This window comes from Bison bison, unplaced genomic scaffold (assembly GCF_000754665.1).
Source record: "Bison bison bison isolate TAMUID 2011002044 unplaced genomic scaffold, Bison_UMD1.0 scf7180017864524, whole genome shotgun sequence".
NCBI classification, from domain to species: Eukaryota; Metazoa; Chordata; class Mammalia; order Artiodactyla; family Bovidae; genus Bison; species Bison bison.
This window is the reverse complement of record NW_011495075.1, coordinates 412,647-420,400: the sequence shown is the minus strand read 5'-3', so window position 1 is coordinate 420,400 and position 7,754 is coordinate 412,647. Positions and strand designations below refer to the sequence as shown.

Sequence of the window (7,754 nt, the reverse complement as noted above, 5' to 3'; positions counted from 1 at the left end):
CTTCAAGCCCACCAAGAGGATCAGCTCAGGATAACCATGAAGCTGGTGACAGCATGGCGGCCTTTGGGGCACACACAGGCGATGTCACCTGAGTCCGTGATTGGCCTTCCTTTCCAGGAGGAGCACGGAGAAATCAACCCAGGGCAGACGGTGAGCACCTGTCAGGAGCTGGCACCCTCCTGAGACCCCCGGGGAGGAGTCCCGCCGACAGCTGGCCGTGGACGAGGCAGGTCACTCTAGAGCAGGTCAGATGCATGGTCACAGAAACTGCTGTCCCTTCACTGAATTCAAGGAAGAAACGTCTCGGCTGGGTGGTAAAGGCGAAGCTGCTTTCCAGGCTCCAGGAGCACTTGGATCTCGCCCATTTAGGCCACCTGCAGTTTTAAGTGGCTCTGGCTGGATTTTCTCACACCTGTAATGCCCGCAACTCATCTTAATGTCATATCCTCACTTAAATTCCAAAATAAAAATGTCGGTCATCCATGCTGGCAGTGGCCAGAGCTGCAGGAGTCCAGGGTGGTAACAGCTCTCTCCACAAAGAATTAGCAGCTGAGGCCTCGAAGCAGAGTCAGTGCATTGCCAGTGAGGCTTCTCAAGTTGCTCCTGGGAGAGCTCATCGGATGCCTCTGTTGCCACCCTGGTATCATTATTTCAGAAGAAATGGTCATGAGAAGGTAGGAGAATTTAAGGGCATGCTTCATAACTGAACGTTTATCTGTGTGGTTTTAACGATAAAAGATTTCCGTTGTAGCAAAGCAGTCCACGTGTGAGTCAGGCTGCCTCGTGCAAAGTTGCTGCTCGCTTACTCAGCAGGCAGCCAGGGTCTGACCCAATAGGAGTTTCAACTTGTGCCCACCTGGCAGACAGGACCAGCAGGACTCTTCACTGCTGGACACACGTGCAGCAATGCCCCACACTTGACCAGAGCAAGGTCTGCAGCTGTACTGAAGATGCGAGGCTTTCCGGAAGACACCCTTAAATGATGCTACTGACCATCATGCCACCGAACACCAGGAACGCTGGAGCCCAGCGCGATGGTCCCCTTCTGTCTGCAGAGTCAGAGAAGTCACCAAGCTCACTCACTCGGCTGTCTATAGCCTTGCTCACAGCTAAGCAGGCTCACCACTTTCCCACCACCCAGTGTACTGTGGATATCCAAATAGCAACTCCTAAGTGCTCACAGGTAAAAGCTGTCTTTAGCATGCTGCTTTCCTCCAGATCCACGGCACCTGCTTTCGTCAGAAGGGCATGCCTTATACATTGTTTTCTAGTTGAGATGGATTTGTGCTAATCCATGCATATATTCTAACCTTAGTTTTCTTGTGAACATCACCAGATTGTGAAAACAAGTTACCGTATGTCCAGTATTTAAATATGCATCTAAGCACTGTCCTGGGCACTTACATACATGCACAACCTCATTTAATACTCATATCAGCCTGGACTAGAATATTATTTCCATTTTACCTGTAAGAGAGGGGAAACTTAAGATTTAAGACCTGGAGAAGGGAATGGCTACCCACTCCTGTATCTTGCCTGGAGAATTCTATGGACAGAGGAGCCTGGCGGGCTACAGTCTATGGGATCACATACAGTCAGACACGACTGAGCGACTAACACTTTCACTCTCAAGGTTACAAGCCTGCCCATGGTCCCACAGCCTCCCTTAGCGTCAAGATCTGACTAAAAGACCTGTCATTAACCACTGAGTGGAATAGAAATACTCCCATCAGGAGGGGGACAGCTCTAGTTAGGGGTGGTAGAGCTAGCAAAGCTAAATTGGACATTTGCTCAGATCACAGGGAGCTCTCTGGTGTGTCACTCTGCAGGGTGTGGTTTGGCAGCTTTCTAAATGTTCTGCTGGAACAGGGTGTTCTGCTGGAGGGCAATGATCACTTACAAACCTCCAGGGGACTTCTACAAAAAAGACGGTCTCCAGGTCAAAGGCAACCTGTGTCTGCTCTGCTGATTTAACACCGCACCTCAAACTGAGGTCTGGAATGGAGAATCATGAAGACATGGGGTTGGTCCTGGACCTCAAAAGGCCTGAAGACTCAAACAGAAGACTCCCGAGAGTGGTCTGCTTCTCAGTAACTGGATGAGGGCTTATGAGGGCTTGAGCACAAGGCAGGGCGGCCAGCCCCACAGGCCCTTCCACGAGCGCACACCAGCTGCCTTAGCACAGGCCAGTGGACAGCGTGCCCCTGCAAGTCTGTGGCATGGGGCTGGGAGGATGCAGGCAGCTCCCGATGACTCAGATGCCTTAGCCTGGGTGGGTGGGCTTTCCGGAGCCCTGTCCACCTCCTTCCACGTAGGATTCATCAGGAGCCCACGTGGCCTGAGTGTGAAGTCCAGTCTCCGGAGTGGCAGTGGGCAAAGGACTCTCGGCGGTGACAGGCGAAATTAAAATACCCCTGATGGTGATGGCCAGGATGCTGGGTAAGGCCCATGGTGGACAAGGTGGGCACACCTGCCTTCAGTGTGGCCCTGGAGTGGCAGAGCCCTAACTGGGGGTCCACAGAGTCTTCCCGCGTCCGTGTGGCCCCAGGACCAAGTCACGTACTCCCCACCAAGACCAGGTCGACCAGCCAGCCACTAACACCACATCCACAGCGACCTGCCCTGTCTGTCAATGGCACGGCGGCTGCTGATTGGTCTGCTTATGGGGAGGCCTGTCTCCCTTCTGGGTGTGTCCCTGTGGTGCTCACTTTCCTGACTTCTTGTCTCTGGGAGCGTCTTCGGTTTCACAACAATCCCCTACATTCACCCACCAGAGGCCAACACTTACGTAGCCCTGCTTCCAAAAAGCCATCCTATGTGGAGTCTTCCCAGGACAGATCGAAAATGAGTCAGGAGCAGAATCCGCAAGGAAGTTGCACGCAGCGCTGTGTCTTCCAAGCACACCCTAAGTGGATGCCCCGCCATGGCGGCGGGAGGCCCCTTCCGGCTAAGAGCGCTCGGCATTTGAGCTGAGGCGTCCCTGAGCGAGGTCCCATGGAGGGCGCTTCTCTCCAATCCCAGGCAGTGCTCAAGCTGGAGGCCACCAGGTCTTCCTGTCAGACACCACGTGCTGGAATTTGATTAAACACGGGCCTTTTCCAATCACCCAGTTAGGGGCTGGAATGTAACACAGTGCAATAGCTTCCGCTTTCTCTATTTATGAAACACGCCGTGTAGTCCCTCATCAACGTGTCCTCGAAGCGGACTGCAGTACTTACAGCACTGTGGCTCCCAAAGACACAGTCTTCTCCCTCGAAACAGCCACCTCTTAAATCCGTGAGGGCCTTTCATCTGGGAAAACAGTCCTGGGCGGGCGACCAGAGAGCTTTCTTTGCCTGAGGCCATATGGGTCTCTAATCTGTTCTCAGACCCCAGGTCTGGGATGCTAGGCAAGGTAGCTTTTAACTTGAGCCTCCCCCCTACCCCAACAACCCGTGCATTCTTTCCTCATGTAAAGATTTCCAATAAGAGCATAAAATGAGCAGTTAATAATAGGTCCCAACATGTAAATTACAGTGGTTTCCAAAAATAAAAGCTTCATGGGGGAAAAATCTGCAAGTTACCACTGTGAGGTAGACACGAGGAAAGTTTCCTCACACTAGGGAAAGCGGCGTCTGTGAGGTAGACACGAGAGAAGTTTCCGCACACCAGGGCAATCTGGGCGTCTGCATACAACCGGCAGGCAAGGACTCCAGACACAGTCCTTGGAAATGATTTTCTTGTGTTGACCAAACCCTAACTTTTCCCTACCTCGCCACTCTGTCTCCTTCTCCTCAACCAACCTCACAGTTAAGCACCCAAGGCCTGTTGCTCAGTGTTTCCTTACATTCCTAGAGAGCAAGAAGGGGAAAAAGGCGAGCTATAACCTGTTCCTTTCCCGCACTTGGTCTGAGGTGATGCCTGGAACCCTCGTCGTCTGCTTGCCAGCCTGTTGCTACTTTCGTCCTTGAAAACCAGCACTTGTTCAGGATTTAAAAGAAGTCCTCCTGAGAGGCCCTCCAGATTCATGCGTTCTGACGGCATCTCGTCCCCTCACTAAGATTCTCCAGTCTTAATCCTCCCAGGGAGGACTGGGCAGGTTTGTCCAAAGAAATCCGAGCATCCAGAAGCCGCACTGACTAGAAAGCTCACTTGTCTCTTTAATCGAGGTCTTAAGGGGGCTGAGCTGTCGCCCCCACCACGAGGGGCCAGTGATCTGCCGCGGTGGGCACTGTGGTTTTTATACATGTCTCGCCTTTATCTCCAAATTAAGTGCCTTCTTATCAAGAGCCATTTAGTTCACGGGCTGCTTACTCTCAGTGAAGCATCTTTGTTGAGGGTTCTGAAGATTTTCACTTCAGAGAGCAGGACAGCTGAATACCACATTGTGTGGGCGGGTCAAAGGTCAGTCTCAGAGGAAAACCCAGCTAATGCAAGTCAAAGACTCAAGTTTTTAGGGAGTCTGCCATGCGTGTGAGAGTAAGCCCATCGCTCACCTGTGACAAAGCCCTGAGCAAAAAGAATGAAAAGAAAAGGAATCTTAATTCTTATTCAGTAAGGAGATGAAGTAAAGATCTTAGTTCAGAGAAACGAACCACAGGCAGGTGTTGAGGCAAGGTAAAGAGACATGCGCTCCCTGCCCCAGGCACGGCAGGCTGCCTGCTCAAGGACGAAGGACGAGTGGAGGGAAAAACAACAGGAAACTGAGAAGGTTTAAACTTCTCAAACCCTCACCTGGAAACGCCAGAGGGAGCGAGCACACAGCTCTGAAAGGCAAGTGCTCCACACAGCTCTTATAGAACCAGGTATCGAAGTATCCACAGTATTTTGCAAATATACGTACCCAGCCACTTTGGGAACTGGTTATAGCATTCAACACCTTTGAGGATGATTCTTTGAGGCTGACTGCCATCATTCTGGAACAAATTCTCAAGGCACCACTCTCCACTGAAACACCCCATTCCCTCCGAACCCTCTCCCGTCTGCCTCTCCATTGCAGTGGCCCTGCTTCTCCTTCAAAGAAGGGAAACTAGAAGGGGGAGTTTCACCCTAGGTTCCAGAGCAAGTCAGTGGCAAAGCCAACTTTCGATTTTCGGGTACTTCATCTCTTCACTTCAGCATCGAAACTGTTCTCCAACACTGTCTGGGTACAGAACACACACGTACCCGTTCCTCCATCACGCCTCCTGCCACCTCATCTCCCCCAGGTCAAGAGGGAGAGCAGTTTTTGTTCTCTAAAGACACATATCTTAGGAAAAAATAACAGTCTTGAGAACACAGGAAATGACTGGCTATGAAATGACTTTGGGTATTAACATGCTTTTCTTGGGCAACTTGGAGTTGCAATCTCTGCTTTGAGGCTTTCTGACCAGTCTGGGGCTTTCTGCATAATCCTTAAAGAAGTTGAAAGAAGGAAGACTGAAAGTAAAAGAGAAGTTAAAATCAAACCGGCTTGTACTTCTGGAGAAGGAGCCTTCAGGCGACAGACAGAACGAAAACATCCTGTTATTCCTTCCCTTCTGCTCCAACGTGGGACAGATCAAGAGTCACTGCACGTCCAGCCAGCAGCCCCTGCATGCTCTCCCCAAGGCCTGGGTGGCAGAACTTGGTCAATGCCCTGAGGGTCCCTGCTGAGGGAGCAGAACTCCCCTCCCCTCCCATACACCCCAGGCCTGCACATCCTCTGGGGCCACAGCTGTGGCCAGGCTTTCTATGCAGAGACTGCCGGACACAAGCACTTGGAAGATAATGCCAACATGAGGTGCCTCGTGGAGGATGAAGGGGATTTCCATAAAGCACTGGAGGAGACTGGTCTCATTATACATCCCCTCTCTCAGTCCGTTTATAGGAGCTGGCCTGTTAACAGTGGACCAAGCAAAATGCAGGGAAATTCATCAATTAACATACAGCTCTCTATACTTTGAAGGTAATTCTAAAACACATTCAAGCCCTGAGAAGAGTGATCTTTATGGGCTTTCCTCATCCAGAGGAGCCATCTTTGCAGGAAGAGGTTATTCAGAAGTCCTCCCCAACAGCTGCTCGAGGCTGGCCCGAAAGGCAAAGTTACTAAGCACGAAGCCCACCTTCGAGGGAACCCCTCTCCCAGGCCTCCGTGGGAGCTGAGTTCTTGGAGAACAATGCCTCTGGGACCAACTCTCAGGAGCAGCAGGAATGGACATTGAGCTGGGAATTCAGAGCCTGGAAATTGCGGATGTTTGTGAAAAAGTGGAAGTGAAAGAGAGGAGCTCAAAGGGAGAAACCGTATGGAGTACGGGCACGGAACACACACCGAACAGTCAACAGGAAGGAAGGGCCACATGCAGAGGGCGACGACGCGCACAAGCCCACCACGCCCACTGCCCTCCTGATGGCTGCTTCCCGGTGGCCGCGAGTCGCTTCTCTTTCTGACCGCTTGCTTCTCACTGCAGATACTGGCATCCCAGTGTCAGAAGCCAGCATCCCACTCTATTACGAGTTAATCGTACCGCCATGGGCTCTGAAATAAGTTGTCTGTTGTTCTGTCTGCAGTGATCACAACGATGCCTGGCATACAGGAGGCAGTTTCAACAGGCGCTGGTGGAAAACTGACTTGCTTTACTTCATGCAGCCGTTTGGCCCTAAAGAGCTCGCGTGACGGCGCACCGGGCACCGGCACGTTCGCTAATCTCAAATCCGCAGTCCATCCCTCTCCACCCACCCTCCAGAGCTGCAGTCAACGTCCTGTGATGGACCACAGTGGAGAAGAGCGTGGACAACAACACATACACGCATAACCGAGTAACTGCTGGGTAGCAGAAACTAACACAGCACTGCCACATCAACTGTATTTCAATAAAGTAAAATTTAAAAAATATGATTTATCCACATCTGACCTGTTATATAAACTGTTATATAGCCAGCCCTGCTGGCTATTTGTTGTCATCGTCAAAAGAACATTATTAATTCCACATACACATCACTTTTGGGTAAGAGTTCCTGTCTGCAGGAACCTGTGGTTGGACAAAGCCAGCATCATGCAATGAACGACTGCTGGGGGAAAAGTAGAAATAGGTTGGAGAGCAGCTTCCCTGGAGGCTGAACTGGTACATCAGCAGCTCTTGTTCACAGAAAGCGGCCGTTCCCTGAGGAAGCCCCGGCATCCTTAAGCTTTCAGAAAACACCAAGCTCCTTAACCGGACATCTCGCCCAGGGTGTGACAGGCAGAGGGACCAGCCAGAGCTGTGTCTAAACTTCTGCTTCAGCAACTTACGACCTGGGATAGGCACGCCTGTCCACCACCCTCACCCCAAACTCACCCTCAGCTCCGCAGTGGTCACATCACCATCAGCCTTTCGAGGTCATGGTGCGGAGTAAACACGGAAAAAGCGCGGCCCCCAGCTTGATGCAGGGCAGGGAAGTCGGATGCAGGGCTTCCCTCCTATCTCCTCTTTTGAATGACCCCCCTGCTACTCAAACGGCCCTGGTAGCAACACATCTGGAGGAAAGTCCGCCTAGGAGGAAGCGGCACTTGCTACAGCCCCCGTCTGCGCACGGCCGCAGCAAGCATCCCCGACGCCCTGACAGGACAGCTGGGCTGCCGAGCGCGCTCGCGGCGGGGCTGCGGAGGCGCCGCGACCTTCTTTCTTCTCAGTGTTTTCCCGTAGTGGTGTGCCTGTCCTCACGGATCACAGGCATGTCCAGGACCTGAGTATTTCTAGGAAGTTCCCAAGCCATCCCTAGAGAGTTAGGTCGGAGTGAGTCCTCATAGGCGCCGCGTCCTCCACAGGGGCAGCATC

General features: G+C 52.0%; 1 protein-coding gene across 1 annotated transcript in view; it reads right to left on the bottom strand.

Moving 5' to 3' along the window:
• NAV1 (neuron navigator 1) overlaps window positions 1-7,754 on the bottom strand; it is a 146,234-nt gene that overhangs the window by 46,306 nt on the left and 92,174 nt on the right. The gene's annotated exons all lie outside the window — the stretch shown is intronic.